Source organism: Stomoxys calcitrans, chromosome 5, assembly GCF_963082655.1.
Source record: "Stomoxys calcitrans chromosome 5, idStoCalc2.1, whole genome shotgun sequence".
Taxonomy (NCBI): Eukaryota; Metazoa; Arthropoda; class Insecta; order Diptera; family Muscidae; genus Stomoxys; species Stomoxys calcitrans.
Genome location: NC_081556.1, coordinates 6,872,152 through 6,888,860, shown reverse-complemented (window position 1 = coordinate 6,888,860; position 16,709 = coordinate 6,872,152). Strand labels below are relative to the sequence as shown.

Sequence of the window (16,709 nt, the reverse complement as noted above, 5' to 3'; positions counted from 1 at the left end):
ATGAAACACTTATCATCATTGTCAGAAGTTGCGGTCTTTGTTGAAGTGTGTAGGAAGGGCATTAAGGTCTCGTTTTTTGCAGTTATGTTGTAATCGAACTTGGAGTTCTTGGAAACTCATGTAATAAAGTGGACTGATTTGTTTTTTCTTGATTTACTTGCCGGCAATTAAACCTGTTGTTTTTTCTGAAAGCTAATAAACAACTTAAATTTCAAAGAAATTAAAAGGTAAAAAAAGAGTAATTATAAACTGATTATTTCAAACAGATTGTAAGTAAGAAATCCAACAAAACTAAAAGACATTGTGAATTGATACAATTCAGAAATACTGCTATGTTTTACTATTAATTGCAATTAAGACATTTTCAGTTAATAACGATGACAATCATAGCGAAATATTTAAAAGTCATAAAAAAAATTTGCTCTCTCTCTCTCTTCCGCTCTTTTCTATCAGCTGGTAAAGCACGCCAATGACTTGCAGTAAAACTTTTGAAACCATTTAGTACGTGGACGGAACTAATGATAAGCCCGGGAATTTATGGCAAATTTCCAAAATATTGAAGTCTATGTTTTATCAGACTAATAACGCACGTGTTTTTCCAAAAATTTATTCAATCCAGGCGCCAGCTCACTCCTGTTAATTACAAAAATTTATGTCCAGCTGATGCAAAAAAAAAAAGAAATATGGATAGAGACCAATATAAAGCGTTAAACGTAATGTTATTCACAGAAGTGAGTGATAATTATCGCCACCTAAATGAAGGCGAGGGGGTTATAAATATTCAAATGAAAGAAATGGCCAACAAAATTGCAAGTGGAAAATATTTTGTTCATAAAAAAAAAACGTTGATTAAAAAAACGTGAAAACAAGAAGAAAGCATGCCTTAACAATCATTGACTTCTTTGTTTAGCAGATTGCAAAGAAGAAAATTTTGGGAGCTCAGCAAAAAATATAAATAAATAAAAAAAAATTACTAAATATAATATCTATTATATAAAAATTAAATTATTGCGCTTTGTTTGTTTGTTCGGCTGAACCGATTTTCATGAAATGTTCACAGATGTTAGAGTTTGAGTTCCCGGTGAAAATAGGGTACTACGTTTTTTAATAACCGAAGGGGGGTGGACCCTCCGCCTTAACCCGATTTTCCAAAACGCCAGATCACGGAGATGGGTGCACCGATTTAAGCAAAATTTTGTATACCACATTATGGTACCCCGAAAACACGAAATTGGTATACAGTTTTGGGGTTAAATAACCTGGGAGGACGCCCCATCTCAAAACCCACCCGAACAGACATGTTTACCGATTAGGACAATATGGGTATCAAATGAAAGGTATTTAAGAGTAGAGTGTGAGCTTGGCATAAAAATGTCAGCCTAAGTGTCGGGGGGTTCCCCATCCCCGAAAACACCACCCAACAGGACACTTTTACCGCTTTGAGCAATATGGGTATCAAATGAAAGGTATTTTAAATTAGAGTACAAATCTGACATTCAAATTTATTCCTTGGTGTCTGGGTGGCCTCTCCACACCCCAAAACCTCCAGCAGGACATATTCACCGATTGGGACAATATGGATGTCAAATGAAAGGTGTTTGGAATTTGAGTGCACATCTGTAATAAGAATTTGGTCCAAGGTGTCTACGGGCCTCTCTATCCCCATAAACTCCAAAACGGACATGAGTGTCCAAAAGTCACAAAATAGGTATAAAATGAAAGTTCTTTTAAAGTTGGCTACGAATCTGATATACACATTTGGGACAGAGTCTGGCACCGACCCACCCACTAAATACCCTTCAATAGGGTTCGTATTTCCATACGGATAATATGGGAATTAATTAAAAGGTTGATGACAGTAGACTTCTAATCTTATGTTTATATAAGGATCCAAGTATCTGGGCCATGTCCAGTCATCCTCCTTTCAACCCGGCCATGTGTGCCTACTATGGCAATATATAATAGGTAGTTGATAGTGGAAACCGAATTTGATCTCCAATTTTAAGGCCAAGAGTTTGGGAGTCGTCTCACCCCTTAAACTCTCCCTAAACCAATGGCAATTAGGGCTCAAAAGAAAGAAATTTGAGAGTAAAGCACGATTCTGATATTTATTCAGGGCCAAGTGTGGGGCATATTTGTGGATTATGGCAAAAAGTGGTCGAAGTCTGTATATGTTTCATGATCAAGTGTTTCAGGGACGCCTCACCTAATAAACTCCCCCTAAACCACACATATATACCGACCATAGCAATGTGTAGCAGCAATGTGGTTTTTGGGATTAGAGTATAAATCTGATATCCACTTTCGGGCAAAGAGTTTGGCTACTCCAATCCACCACCAAAACCAGTAGATCTAACATCCAAACTTTAACGGGCGTACCCTCCTCTTAGCCCATTTTCAAAAACGCCAGGTCTCGGAGATGGGTGGGGCGATTTAAACGAAATTTAGTTTGTTTATAAAAACTCAAAAACAGAAATTTGGTATCCTTATTTAGGGCGGGATTTCTAGGGGGTCGCCCTACCTTCAATGCCAGCCAAATGGAAATAAAAACCAATAATGACAATATGGGACTCAAACGAAGGGTATTTGAGACCAGAGCATATATGGAAATCCGCCTCACCTCCAAAAAACACCCCCATACCGGACATATTTACAGACCATAGCACTATAAGTCTCAAATGAAAGGTATTTTGGGAGTAAAGCACCAATATAATATCCACATTGGCGTGAAATATCTGAAAGTCCGTATCAGCAACCCCAAACAGGACTTATTTTCTGACGTGACAGTATAGGGCTTAGATAAAATATGAAAGTGAAAGAAGGCGCAGCGGATCGGGCCCTTTCCAGCTAGTATTTTATAAAACAAACAAAAATATAAAAAAATAAATTATTAAAATTAAAAATATATATAAATAAATGAAATTATTGTAAAATGAATTAAATAAACTGTACTATGTTAGACTAATATATTTTATTTATATTAATTTATATATATTGAAAGTAGATAAGAACACGCTAGAGAATTGCTTCTCTTAAACTGACATGGCTAGATCGAACTTTACTGACGAAGCTGTACCTTAGGTTAACCCATTTTGAAGTATACCGCATTGGACATATTGCACAGTAACCAAGACTAGTTAAAACAAAAATTCTAATCTATATATAAAAAAATATAACAAACACTTATCACTCACGTTTTGTATAAGAGCACTCATATTTTATTGTTTCCAAGCAAATATAAGCAATATAATTAATGAATTGAAAAATACTTTCATTGTTAACAATCTAAATAAAATAATCCATTTCACTGAGTTGACGCAAAAAAATTTATTTATTACTCGCTGAACCCGGTCCGCTCCGCTGCGCCTTCTTCTACAATTTATAGAACAAAATTATCCTTTGAATATTTATTATCGACGATTAAAAGGCTTTTAGTGAAATACCATGCTACGAAAGTGGTATATGTGTGTACGTCGCTTGACTTAGAGTATAACAACATAAATGCCTTTATGTAAATCTCATATGATCTTTATTGGTCTATGAATTCGCTCGAAGGATTTAGGGTTATTAGTTTGGATGTAACTGGATGGATGTACTCCATTCTTAAAGGGCTTTATAAAAACCCGATATTCTCATGGGCCCCAGGGTGATGGGTTTAAGGGGTGGTATGGACCCCCAGAAACGTGGTCCCGAATGTGGGTATCAATTTCGTGCTCTATTCCCAAATACCTTTCATTTGAGCCCCTATTGCCATGGCCGGTAAACTTGTCCTCATTGAGGGATTTTGTGGGAGTTCCCAAATACTTGGTCCCACATTTGGATATTAGATTCGTATTCTACTCCCAAATACCTGGTGGTCCTCTAGACACTAAGCACTGAAAAAGTATCAGCATAGTGCTCTACTCTCAAATAACATTATTTAAACTCCATATTGCCATTGGTTTAAGGGGAGTTTATGGGATGAGGCGCCCCCCAAACACTAAGCCCCAACATTGTATATCAAATTTGTTTTCTAATCTCAAACAACTTTGATTTTATTTGGTCACACATTTGGATATCATATTCGTATTCTACTCCCATTCGTGCTATACTCTACAATGTTGAAATCAGATTCGTGCTCTATTCCCAAATACCTTCCATTTGAGCTCCATATTGCTATGGTCGGTAAATTATTCCTCTTTGGAGGGTGTTTTGGTGGAGGGACGGTCCACCAAACCCTTGGTTCAAAATTTGGATATTAGATTCGTATTCTACTCTCAAATACCTTTTATTTGAGCCTCGTATTGCCATGGTCGGTAAATATGTCCGATTAAGGGGTGTTTTGGGGCCTAGTGTTGTCTCCCAAACACTTGGTCCTAAAATTCGATATCGGATACGTTTTCTACTCATATATAACTTTTATTTGAGTCCCATATTGTTGTGATTGGTCTATATATATGTATATGTATATATATATATATATATATATATATATACATATATATATATATATATATATATATATATATATATATATATATATATATATATATATATATATATATATATATATATATATATATTTGGTGGGTTTTGGGGGCTGGGGCTTGCCACCTAGTCACCCCATCCAAAATTTTGATACCAAATTTTTGTTTTTAGATTATAACGCCGTGATCTGGCGTTTCCGATAATTAGGGTAAAGGGGAGGGTCCGCCCTCTCTTCCGATAACAAAATATGCGTCATCATTTGGATAGCAAATTTTGTTTTCAGATTACTATAAGAGGGCATACAAAAATTCGCTTAAATCGCACCACCCATCTCCGCGATCCGGCGTATTTGATAATTAGGGTAAAGGAGAGGGTCCGCCCCCTATTCCGATAACAAAAAGTGTAGTACTCTATTTTCAACACGGGATCATTATGCGTCATCTATGACAATTTCAAGATAATCGGTTCAGCCGTTTTTAAGTCTATACGGAACAGACAAACAAACAAACACAAATTGATTTTTATATTGGGTTGCCCAAAAAGTAATTGCGGATTTTTCATATAGTCGGCGTTGACAAATTTTTTCACAGCTTGTGACTCTGTAATTGCATTCTTTCTTCTGTCAGTTTTCAGCTGTTACTTTTAGCTTGCTTTAGAAAAAAAGTGTAAAAAAGTATATTTGATTAAAGTTCATTCTAAGTTTTATTAAAAATGCATTTACTTTCTTTTAAAAAATCCGCAATAACTTTTTGGGCAACCCAATATACAAGAAGATTTTTTTTATATTAAAAAATTTTGAAAAGACAATTCATTTCCACTACCACTGCTTTGTGTTATTCTTTTCACTTTATCATACAATTTATTCAAGTGGCCAGACGCCTTAATAAAACTCAATTTAAGTTTAAAACTCTTAATAATAGACGGAGAAGTGAAGAAGATTTGAAAGAAAAATTTCACTTTAGTGCATATCATCCTCTTCTTTGCCAAGGCAAGACTATCACACGCTTTAAATGAGTCTGCAGCATTCACATTAAATAATTCTTTCTTTCTTATCAATTGGAACCTAGGGCCATAGAGCTAACGGCATATTACAATCTAAAATGGATGTGTAAAAATTAGTTTCCAACTGTACTATACGCTATTAGTTAGGTTTCTAGAGTTTCACAACAATGGCAATTTTCTTATTTGTATCTCAAGTAGAGCGACGTGTCGCGCTGTGATGAGACAGTAAGTTGATGGAGCCTCTACGTCTAAAGACTTCACACGAAAATTGTCTATTAATTGATTGCGAAATATGCAGCCTTCTATTGGACTATGTAACGCAAAGACAAGTCATACAACGACGACAACTACTATGAAACAGAGTTGCTTGTGACCCAATGTATTGTTGCTGCGCCATTTCTAGAGATGGGTAAATTAGGTATTTATACTTTTGCAGATATCTTGGATATAGAATAATTTTCCAAACAATTTTTGACGATTTCGTATTCTTTGTAATATAAACCTGACCTTATGATCTCATAAAATCGGATTTTAGTTATATATAGCCGCTGTATAGACCGATCTCCAGACTTAAAGTCTTGAGGCAATAAATTGGTAATTTTCCATCCGATTTGAAATTTGGCACAGAGAGTTCTGATGGACCCCTGCCTGTTTCTGTGAAGTCCATATATCCAAATTTGGTCTGATCTGGACGATATTCAACAAAATGGTTAAGAGGGGTACCAGAACTCACTGTGCCAAATTTCATCGAAATAGATTGGAAAATGCTCCTTTTTTAGGCTCAGTACACCATATCGGGAGATCGGTCTATATGGCAGCTATATCCAAATATGGTCCTATCTGGACGATATTCAACAAAAGGGTTTAGAGGGATATCGGAACTTGTTTTGGCAAATTTCATCGAATTCAGGTGATAAATGGATCTTTTATGACCTCAATACCCTATAACGGGAGATCGGGCTGTCGGTCTATAGGGCAGCTATATCCAAATATAGTCCGATCTGAACCACACTTACCACATACAGAAATGGGTAGGGATCTACCAGAACTCACTGTGCCAAATTTAATCGAAATCGGATGAAAAATCACCATTTTATTGCCTCAAGACTTTATCGGCCCAAAATCTCATATAGCTGCCATATGAACCAATTTCGGATCTTGATTTCTAGAGACTTAGAGGTCGTATCTCATATAACTGCCATATGAACCAATCTCGGATCTTGATTTCTAGAGCCTTAGAGCCGCAATTCTTATCCAATTTGGCTGAAATTTTGCGTGAGGTGTTTTGTTTTGATTTCCAAAAAACTTACCCAGTATGGTTCTAATTGCTTCATAATCTGATAAAGCCGTCATACAAACCGATTTCTGACCTTGACTTCTTGAGCTTCTTGAGTCTCTAAAGGGCGCAATTCGTATCCAATTTGGTTGAAATTTGGCATGAAATGTTTTGTTTGGACTTCCAACAACTTTGCCAAGCATGGTCCAAATCGGCTCATAACCCGATAAAGCTGCCATATAAACCAATGTAGGACCTTGACCTCTTGGGCCTCTAGATGGCGCAATTCTTATCCGATTTGGCTTAAATTGCCACCTATACATGAAAAAGTCATTCGAAGAACCTGTCAATTGCGAGGGTGTATAAGGGGGGTCAATTATGGATGGTCCGGCAACTATAGTTGCATTGGCAGGAGATGAAAAAAAATAACAAAAATTTGGATATTATTCTCAGTTTCATTCATTATCAGCGTTTTCAGCGTTTACCTATTTAGTAATTTGTAAAAATATATGCAATTTAATACAGAAATGGAAATTTCAAAAACAAATTAGGCCCTTGGACTGAACCAACTGAAGTTAGGTTGCAATCCATAATCAACCAATAAGATTCGACCCGGCCGAACTTAACGCATTTACTTATTCCACTCTAAGTTTTCTACAACCTTTCGATATCCTAGTAATTTTAGACTTCTTTGGGGCCTAATTCGGCCTCTACACCGTATTTTCGTTTCTCTCTCTCTCCGGCTTTAGGTGCATGTGCTAGTATATGTGCTCGTGTAATACCTCCACCAATTTAATCTTTCTCACTTTTATTTCATTCTTTCTTTCGAGGACAAACACAATGGACTAAAAGTCTCCGAGTGAAGCGGTTGGCAACTGCGGTTACCAGCGTGTTCTTCAATCAGCCCCACCCTAACCGACCCATTCATATTACTTTTTGAGCCCATAGAGAACGCAACTCTTAACCGATTTGGCTGACACTAAGCACAATGACTTCTCCCATGACCTCCAATATTCACCAATATTTATGCCTGGTATGGTCTGATTCGACCATAACCTGATATACATAGCTCCTATATCAACCAATATCTTGAGTACCTGCAGGAAGCAATTCTTATCTGATTTAGCTGAAGTGCTAATCAAGACATATAGTGCAACGAACTTGAAAAATGCGATCAATGTTGGAGGGTATATACAATTTGGCCCGGCTGAATTAAGCACGTTGTCATTTTTACAACTTTGCTACAATTTGAGTAGCATGGGCAGGAGACTTGTTAAGCCAACCAACAATGGTTTTCAACGTCATAGTAGGAAGCTCAGTTGAGAGCTACCGGGCGCGTCTACAGGTTGCGGATAGTGGGATGCTTCATGAACGGAGTAGCTGCAACAGCAGTCGCGAAAAATCAGCGTTATCAATAGGAGAGTCTCAGTGAGAGGACAAACGGCTCCGGCTCTTGCTTAAATACTGAGTGCCTATGATGCTAGATATGACAAGTCGAGTTATTGGCGCCTTTAATTAAGCATTGGTCATAACGTTCCCGCAACGATCGTGCTTACTCATGTATGGAGCTTAAAAAGGATTGCTACCTCCTCATGCAAATGTCGCTACAACAACAACAAAAAACAATTACAAAAAAAAATCTGATATTGAATAATTTGACTACTATAACGAAGCTTTATCCGGCTGGGTATTGATTGACGCCTTCTGCTATCTAAGTTTTGCATGCAAAATATTGTTTTGATGAATGGCGAATCGTTTTAGACCATTTCCAACTTAATGAAACTCGTTAAGTGTTCCGTATCGAGTTATACCACGAAAAACCTCCAACCCATTGACCTGGCCCACCAGGTCAATACAAGACTGTGCCGCTGGCAGTAGTGCCTCGCACTCGACCTCAAGGTTCCTTCCAGGTTTCCTACCATCGTCTCGATTATACCGCTTCGGTATGAGCTGCTCCCATGCTTCCTCACCTACAGGAGCTTGACGAGGATCGCCACCTCCACATGAAAATGTGGATACAACAACACTTCCAATTAAGTTTCCTATCCAAGATCACTCCTAAGTATTTGACAGATATCGAAACCGTTTTATTGAGAAAACGGAGACCCCTGGGTCTAGTCCAGTCATGTGCCATATGCAAAACCCTTCTGCATAGCGGGTTCGGATCCTTGCCCCCAAGTTGTTTTATAACATCGTCTGCATAGCAGACGGGTTCAAATCCCTCCTTATCCGTCATAGGTTATTTATGGTGGTCAACCAAAGAAGTGGCGATAAAATGCCCCCTATGGCGTGCCCTGTACCACTTTCTACCTTAAATTTATGTCATGGGACCCGAAATTTATCCACCTGTTCTGTAGCATATGATTAATCCAGTCTCTAAGGACCTGTTCCACCCGGTACTGGTCTAAGGATTGGATCAATGTGTTGGTCCGCACATTATTAAACGCCCCCTTCGATGTCAATGCAAAACGCCAATGTGTACGTCTTGGCATCGAAGGATTCTTTTTTTTATGCACAACCTCGTTCAGGACAGTCTCCACCGACCTTCCTTTGACATAGGCATGCTGTTTGTATTTAAGCAGTTCGTTGGATGTCCTAATCTTTATCATGGTATCCACAATGCGTTCCATGGGTTTGAGTAGAAAGGACGTAAGGCTCATAGGCCTTGGTATCGCATAACTTGCCTTACCGGGCTTGGGTATAAACACCACCCTTGCCTCCTGCCAGGCTTTCGGAGTGTTTGCATGTCATAGGACCGCTGTGAAAATAGTGACCAGATGAGGCGCCAGATAGTCGGCCTCCTTTTGTAGTAACGCCGGATATATGCCATCAGGTTCGGGTGACTTGATGGAATATTTTACATAACTTAAGGTAGATTTGAAACAGGTTTATTTGACATATGTATTTCCTTTATAGAACTGTCAAATAAACCTATTTTAGGGCTTCGTAAAGTCTTGTGAATAAGGTCGTTAAAAAATAATTGAATCCTCCGCACATTTATTTATTTTCCTATACCTTTGCGATCAAAAACACAGATTTGCCTAACTATTCCATGAAATCAGTAGGGACTTTTTAAAACCAAAACAATTTTACCATGCGCCTAAGTTGTTGTTATTGTCAATAAAACAAAATCGATATACTCCTAAGCGAAATTGATTGATATTGACGTTTTCAATAACTCTGCTGCTACTTCCCCCATTTGAACGATATGTTTGTGCTTTTCGATAGTGCCCTCTGTCGCTGGTGCAGGTGGTTGTTGTTTGATTTCGCACCTTCACACTAACAACGCCTAGGGCTCTTGGCCGTAATCAGTGAACAAGAGTATTTTATGGGGCCCGACATTGTTATCACCAGGTGATAATCAATAAATGATTAGACTCCAATTCAATTCCAATATCAATGCTAGAGGGCCTTGTGTATGCTTCAACTTATAGACTGTCAAATAGAATTAAAATTAATAATAATCGACAATAGTATTTTCGATATAGCCACAACAAAAAGGGGTAAAAAATAAAAAAGAACGAGGAGTAAATGAAACAAACAAATGCAATAGCGTGTAATAATAGGCTATGACTTTAAGCTAGCCAACAAAGCCCTTATTCAGTAAATCAATCACAATACCTTGATGATGGAGATGATTATAAAGATGTATGTAAATCGGTACTTTACCACATCTCAACGACACGTGTGGCCATTAAATCCTAGAATCATGTTCAAGTAATTAAAGCCACTCGATTTGAAATTCTAATCAAGTTGAAAAATCCCCGTTCAGATGCCCTAAGACAATAGAAAAATTGCAACCTAAACACTTTGAAGACAATGAAAAAAATGCTAAAATGAAAATTTTGTTAGAACCTGTTTGACGAGATCTGGGGAAATTAAGAAATTTTTTCAAAGGAATAAAATATGACCATTTCAATAATAAAATACCAAAAGGCTATAATTAAATATCAAGCCGATTAATAAATAGACAGAATATTCATACTTGTAGCCCATATGTTACCTCTTTATAAAATATTTTTCCTTTCATTAAATCTTGTTCATGGAGCATTTCCACAAATCATCCACCAAGAGAAGCCTATCAAAAATTCAAGTTCAAGTGCAAAAATGCATGTGATTATAGAGTGAAACCCAAAGCACACAGACTGTTATACAAAAAACACAAATTTAACCAAAACCTGTATTTTTATAACATTTCAAGCTTGTAATCGAAACCACTCTGAACTAACAGTGCTAAACTGCCATCTGTATACAATGAAAGTAAAATTAAATTTTAAATTAGCAAATAAATTTTACAATAATTACCCATCTGAGGGACATACAATTTACTTAAAAATTAAAAAAAAAGGTTGCTGTTTATGTTTGTATTAGAAACACCAGCATACCATGTATTGTTTATCTATGGGAATATCAATATTTGCAAATGGATGGAGCATATCATGTTTGTTATTGTTGTTATAAAATAATGTTACACCATTTCCCATAAGGCTAAAAAAAAACGGTATAAGCGTGCTAAGTTCGGCTGGGCCGAATCTTATATATCCTCCACCATGGATCGCATTTGTCAAGCTCTTCGTCCATTATCTCTTTATAGGCAAACAAAGGATAATGGATAATTGCCATGCTATTAGAGCCATAGCAAGTTATGAACCGATTCGAACCATACTTGGTTTGGATAATGGGTACCATACTAGCAAAAGCCATTAATTTCAGCCAAATAGATCTATATGAGGTTTTAGACCCAAAATCGGATAAGATTTGCGCCCTCTAGAGACTCAAGAAGTCGAGATCCGACTATATTCTTGGCTCGGTTATTGAAAGTCAAAGCAAAACATCTGCTGCGAAATTTCAGCCAAGTCGGATAAGAATTGCGCCCTCTAGAGGCTCAAGAAGTCAAGGTCCGATATCGGTTTATATGGCAGCTACATCAGTTTATGAACTTATTTAGACCATTCTTGGCCAATGTTCAAGAAAATAATTTCCTACAAAAATTTAAGAAAAACCCTACCAAAATCTACCAAAAGTTCTACAAGGCAAAAATGCGGTATATGTTTTTATACCCGCCATCTGAAACTATGCCATTTTGCCATTCTATTTTAAACACATCCAATTAAACATTTTCAACACTACAAACTATCTATTACCGTCGTTATTCATAAAGGATATAGCCACTTTTTAGCCTTACGTTCAATTATGGCTCATATCTTGAAGTAGCACCCTGTATACCCGTATTTTTTAACCGATTTCAATGAACAACCGCGCCGAGTTTAGATAAAGCTATCTTCCGAGTTAAATATTTGGGCCAATAAATGCACTGTTACAACCAATTTGCGTCGTAACAGTGAGTTGCATCTACCTCTCAACATCTTTGTGTGCGGCTCCCACATAGGCCTATTTTCCGATTGAAGGCTCAAAGCCGCATCTCCTACCCAGAATTTACAAAATTTGAAAGAGATCCCTTATCCCGGAGCACCACACAGGCTGGAACAATGAGGTTCGATCTGTGTAGTGTTCAGTGCCGTCACGAGAAGCTTAGCTGCGAGCTACCTGGCGCGTTCACAGGTTGTGGATAGTGGAATGCTCCATACGAAGTAGCTGCAACGGCAGTCACGGACAATCAGCGATATCGAGCGGAGAGTCTCAGTGAAAAGCCAGGTGGCACTTGCGCAAATACTCTTGCACAAATACTGAGTGACTATGATGCTCGATATGACAAGGCGGGTTATTGGCGCCTTTAAATAACCAATGGCCACCCTGTTCCAGCGGCGATCGGCCCTTGCTCTCCTACAGGAGCTTAACAAGGATCGCCACCTCCGCATCCCAAGTGCTGCCGGCAAGTGAATTGAGGACCTTGTTTCTACTTTTGACTTTGGAGGATTGCAGGATAGGTAGAGGTTAAACAGTGCCGGAGTTATCACCCCACCTGGGGGAACTTCCTGTTTCACTCTACGGTGCCTCGACTTCTTATCCCTAAATTCCACAAAGAGTTTAGCATGGCTGACCGTGTCGAATACCTTCAATAGGTCCAGTACCGCTAGGACCGTCCTATCACAAGGCCTGCGCAGATTGAAGCCACGCAAATGTGTGCAGTGATGGCATGCAAAGCGTCTTGGTTACTGGTGAGAGAAGGGAGATCGATCTGTACGTCTCCCAAACGCGAGTCCTTTCAAGGCTTTAGTAGCAGGATCTTTCTGCCCATCTTCCCGACATCGGAAGCTATAAAAGTGTTCAAAGACAGGTTAAGGAAAGTTGTAAGGTACTCAACTCCAGGTAGATCCCGATTCTTCAGCATCAGTGTAGAGATTCCGTCCGGGCCCAACGCCTTGGATAATTTGGTGCCACGGATGACATTGTAACGTAGCCTACGGCAAATTTAGGTGGCTATCCATCGGCTCGGAGACCAGGGATACGGCAAAAGGCTCTCTTATACACAATAAATTGACGGTTAAATAACCTGGCGCCCCTCTTCGGATCAGACACGGTCACGTCGCCAAAAATGACTGCGGTCCTGTCGTCTCGTTTACCGCGGTTCGAGAGAGACTTAACAGTAGACCACAGCTTGCCTAAACCAGTACCTAAGATACATTGATCCAAGTGATCCAGGCACCAAATTCCGCTTTCGTTCGTTGACTACCCTGTTTATTTCCTGATTCAGCTCGCTGATTATGGAATTAGTGGGGCCCATGCAAAGAATACTATCACGCTCGTCTGCGGGTACCACTGCCTGCTGGTATTAAGCGAGCGGTTGCTGCGTTAATGATGTCTCGGAATTTTCTCTCGGCAAGTAGCACATTCGAGGGGTTGTCCACCACAATTAGTGGCGGAGAATCTCAGTGTGAGGCCGGGTGACAGCGGCTCTGTCGTATATACTGAGAGCCTATGATGCCTAATATGACAAGGCGAGTTTTTGGCTCTTTTAAATAGTCCAAGGCCATCCCGCTCCCACAGCGATGAGGGTAGAACGGAGAAGGCTAGCTTGACTTAAAAAGTCAGATCCAATCTTTATTGGGCCTTTGATCAATATTTTGAGGTGCTACAAACGAATTAACGTAACTAGTTTGCTATTGTTGTTGTAGCAGTGTGTGGTACACTGAGGCGGTAGCCTTTGCCGATTAATCACTCCATCGGGTCAATCCGGTATGTACAACCAGCTGCCATGGGATTGCACAAACTAGTTTGTCTTGCCCTGTTGTGGAGACTACAAAAACACGTTTTTTTTTATCATTGTGCAATACTTTGTTGAAAGACCCTTTTGTATAGGTATATATGGATTCTTCTATGGAATTATTTAAAATTATATGACTTATAACTTCTAAAACTCTTTCTATATATAGTTTTTAACACCTTCCTTTGAATTGTCACATCAAAGATTCATTCATTGTATTCTAAGTTTATTAACACACTTCCAATAAGTCGGTGAATTACAGTAGAATGAGGATTAAATCGTAGCTGACATCGACAAAGAAGACATGACGTCCCATACAAATCAGGTTATGTGTGATAATCTCTGGTAATACCACCTCTATGTTAAAAATGCTGTCTTTTTGCGAATGTAAAAAAAAATTCACACTATGGTGACGTACATTTCGATTACTCGTAAACTAATTCTAATAACCATAAATAAGACTCTACTTTCACTGAATGGATGAGTCTCGCTTTGATAAGTGGCACAATTTAAGTGGAATGTTTTTTCTTCTTCAAGTTCCACTTCTAAGAAGATACACAAATTGTTTCAATTACCTACGTCAGGAATACTTTATTGGATAACATCTCAGCATTGAAGTGGTAATTCGTTATCGTCAATAAAAATTAACAAAAAAATGTTTGCTCAAATTCAGCAAACCATAAAAATATATAAAAGCATCCAAAGTGAGTAACTTTTTAATAGCAAATGCTTGGTTGAACCATTGGTTAGGATGAACTTCTGGTGTGAACTTAAAGTAAACTAGTGAGATACTTATGTTGTTGTATCAATGTTAACATGTCTGTTTTCCTTTTTTCAGAGGTGTAGGTTAGGTTATTGTGGCATTCTATTACATACTCGACTAGAAAATGTTCAACCCATTGTTATATCAAATTGAAAACTGTATTTTGTCATACTAATTAAGGCTATAACACCACAGCAGCCTTTGTTGAGAATTGAGACCACGACTCCCGCACTGTCTACCTGACGTTACGTTAGGCTTAAAGATTAATTAGTTAGAGAGCTTCCAGCCACTAAACTTCTCTAATGGGCCTCACATATTGGAAGACGTTTTTTTTATTTTCATATATGTAGGTAGGTACTTTCAATAGCATGGAATATAAAACTGCTAATGGGAAATCCCGCTTCTAAGCTATGCATACAGTTTGCTCTGTATGGAGGAAACGATTGTAAAAAACAGGGAAAATATATTTGCTTGTTGAAGCGATTAACCTACCTGTTGTTTATCACATGGCGTCGCGCGTTGTAAATCCCAAACACGCAGATTAGTCTCTAGTCTTTACTTACATCTTAAATATGAAATAATTTGTTGCCGTTTAGTCATTTCTAAAAATGTATTTCATTTAGATGTCTACGACCTCTTTTTATACAACCATAAAGTAAAATATATAACTTAAATTGTAAAACTTTTTAAGGGCTTTGAAATTGTTCGTGTCATTTAAAGCGCACATTTTTTTCATCTTGTATGCCTGGTGTCTTGGTAACCTCACATTTCTAATTTTTCCACCATTACCATTGAATTTAAAAACTTTTCTTGTTCACTACTTACACATTTTTCTAATTACAAATTCCTTGAATCTGCCTATTTAGCATTTATTTTATAATTTAACAACGCGAAAATGGCATTAAGATAGAAATGCACCGGCCGGCGGAAAATTAAAACAATAACAGAGAACAATAGAAGAGAGCATGAGAGCAAAAAGCTGTCAAGTAAGTCTTTGACATACGATGATTAATGATAATGATGTATTTTATGCAGTCGGCCATGTGAGCTGTGGTATGCTAATCGATCAGTCATTGTGTAAGTGTTGAGTGTAGTGCAATGTAAAATATTAAAAATTAAAAAAAGGTGTTTTATTGACTAAAAAGTTTGTGCGTACAAAAATATTGTTAATTATATGAATTTAGTGAAATTCTTGCGAGGACTTAAGGAAAACTTGCCAAAAACTTTGTTGCATGCTTGTTAACAACACCTGTGAAAGACTGGACATTTAGTTGAGCAATTAAGGTATGTATATACTAGTTAAAGTTTATTTGCAAGTGTGTTGGATACTATACTAAGTTTTTTATTTTGATATATAATTAATAAAGGCTTTTTGGAGTCTTTTTTATATAATTAAAATTAATTGACATTTTCTTAGGCTGCTGCTTATAAGTGTGCGCAAATTTGCACAAATTGTCAAAGAGGATTGCAGGGCTGCCAGATTTGCCTATTTTTAGTTGTAAAGGGGGGTACTAATTCGCTTTCGGCGAAATTTTTATACCCACCACCATAGGATGGTGGTTTAATAATTTCGTCATTCTGTTTGTAATATCACGAAATATGCGTCTAAGACCCTATAAAGTATATATATTCTTGATCGTCATGAGATTCTAAGTCGATTTAGCCATGTCCGTCCGTCTGCCTTTTAAAAGCACGCTAACTTGTGAAGCAGTAAAACTAGGCGCTTGAAATTTTGCACAAACACTTTTTATTAATAAAGGTCGGTTAGGATTGCAAATGGACCAAATCGGTCAATGTTTTGATATGGCTGTCATATCAACCGATCTTGGGTCTTGACTTCTTGAGCTTTTAAAGGGCGCGATTCTTATCCGATTTGGCAGTAATTTTGCACGTATGGTTGAAATCGGTTCATAACCTGATATAGCTACCATATAAACCGATCTCGGATCTTAAATTCTTCAGTCTCTAGAGGGCGCAATTCCTATCCTATTAGGCTGCAATTTGAAGGAAGTATTTTGTTATGACTTCCAATGACT

At 37.8% G+C, this 16,709-nt stretch overlaps 1 long non-coding RNA gene across 1 annotated transcript; it reads right to left on the bottom strand.

The window, feature by feature from the left end:
- Window positions 1–301: 301 nt before the first annotated feature.
- On the bottom strand, window positions 302–15,680 carry LOC131997728 (uncharacterized). The gene is made up of 2 exons (XR_009398367.1): window positions 15,499–15,680; window positions 302–660 (listed from the first exon to the last, which is right to left on the bottom strand). It is a non-coding gene; the product is annotated as an uncharacterized LOC131997728 (long non-coding RNA).
- Window positions 15,681–16,709: the final 1,029 nt, after the last annotated feature.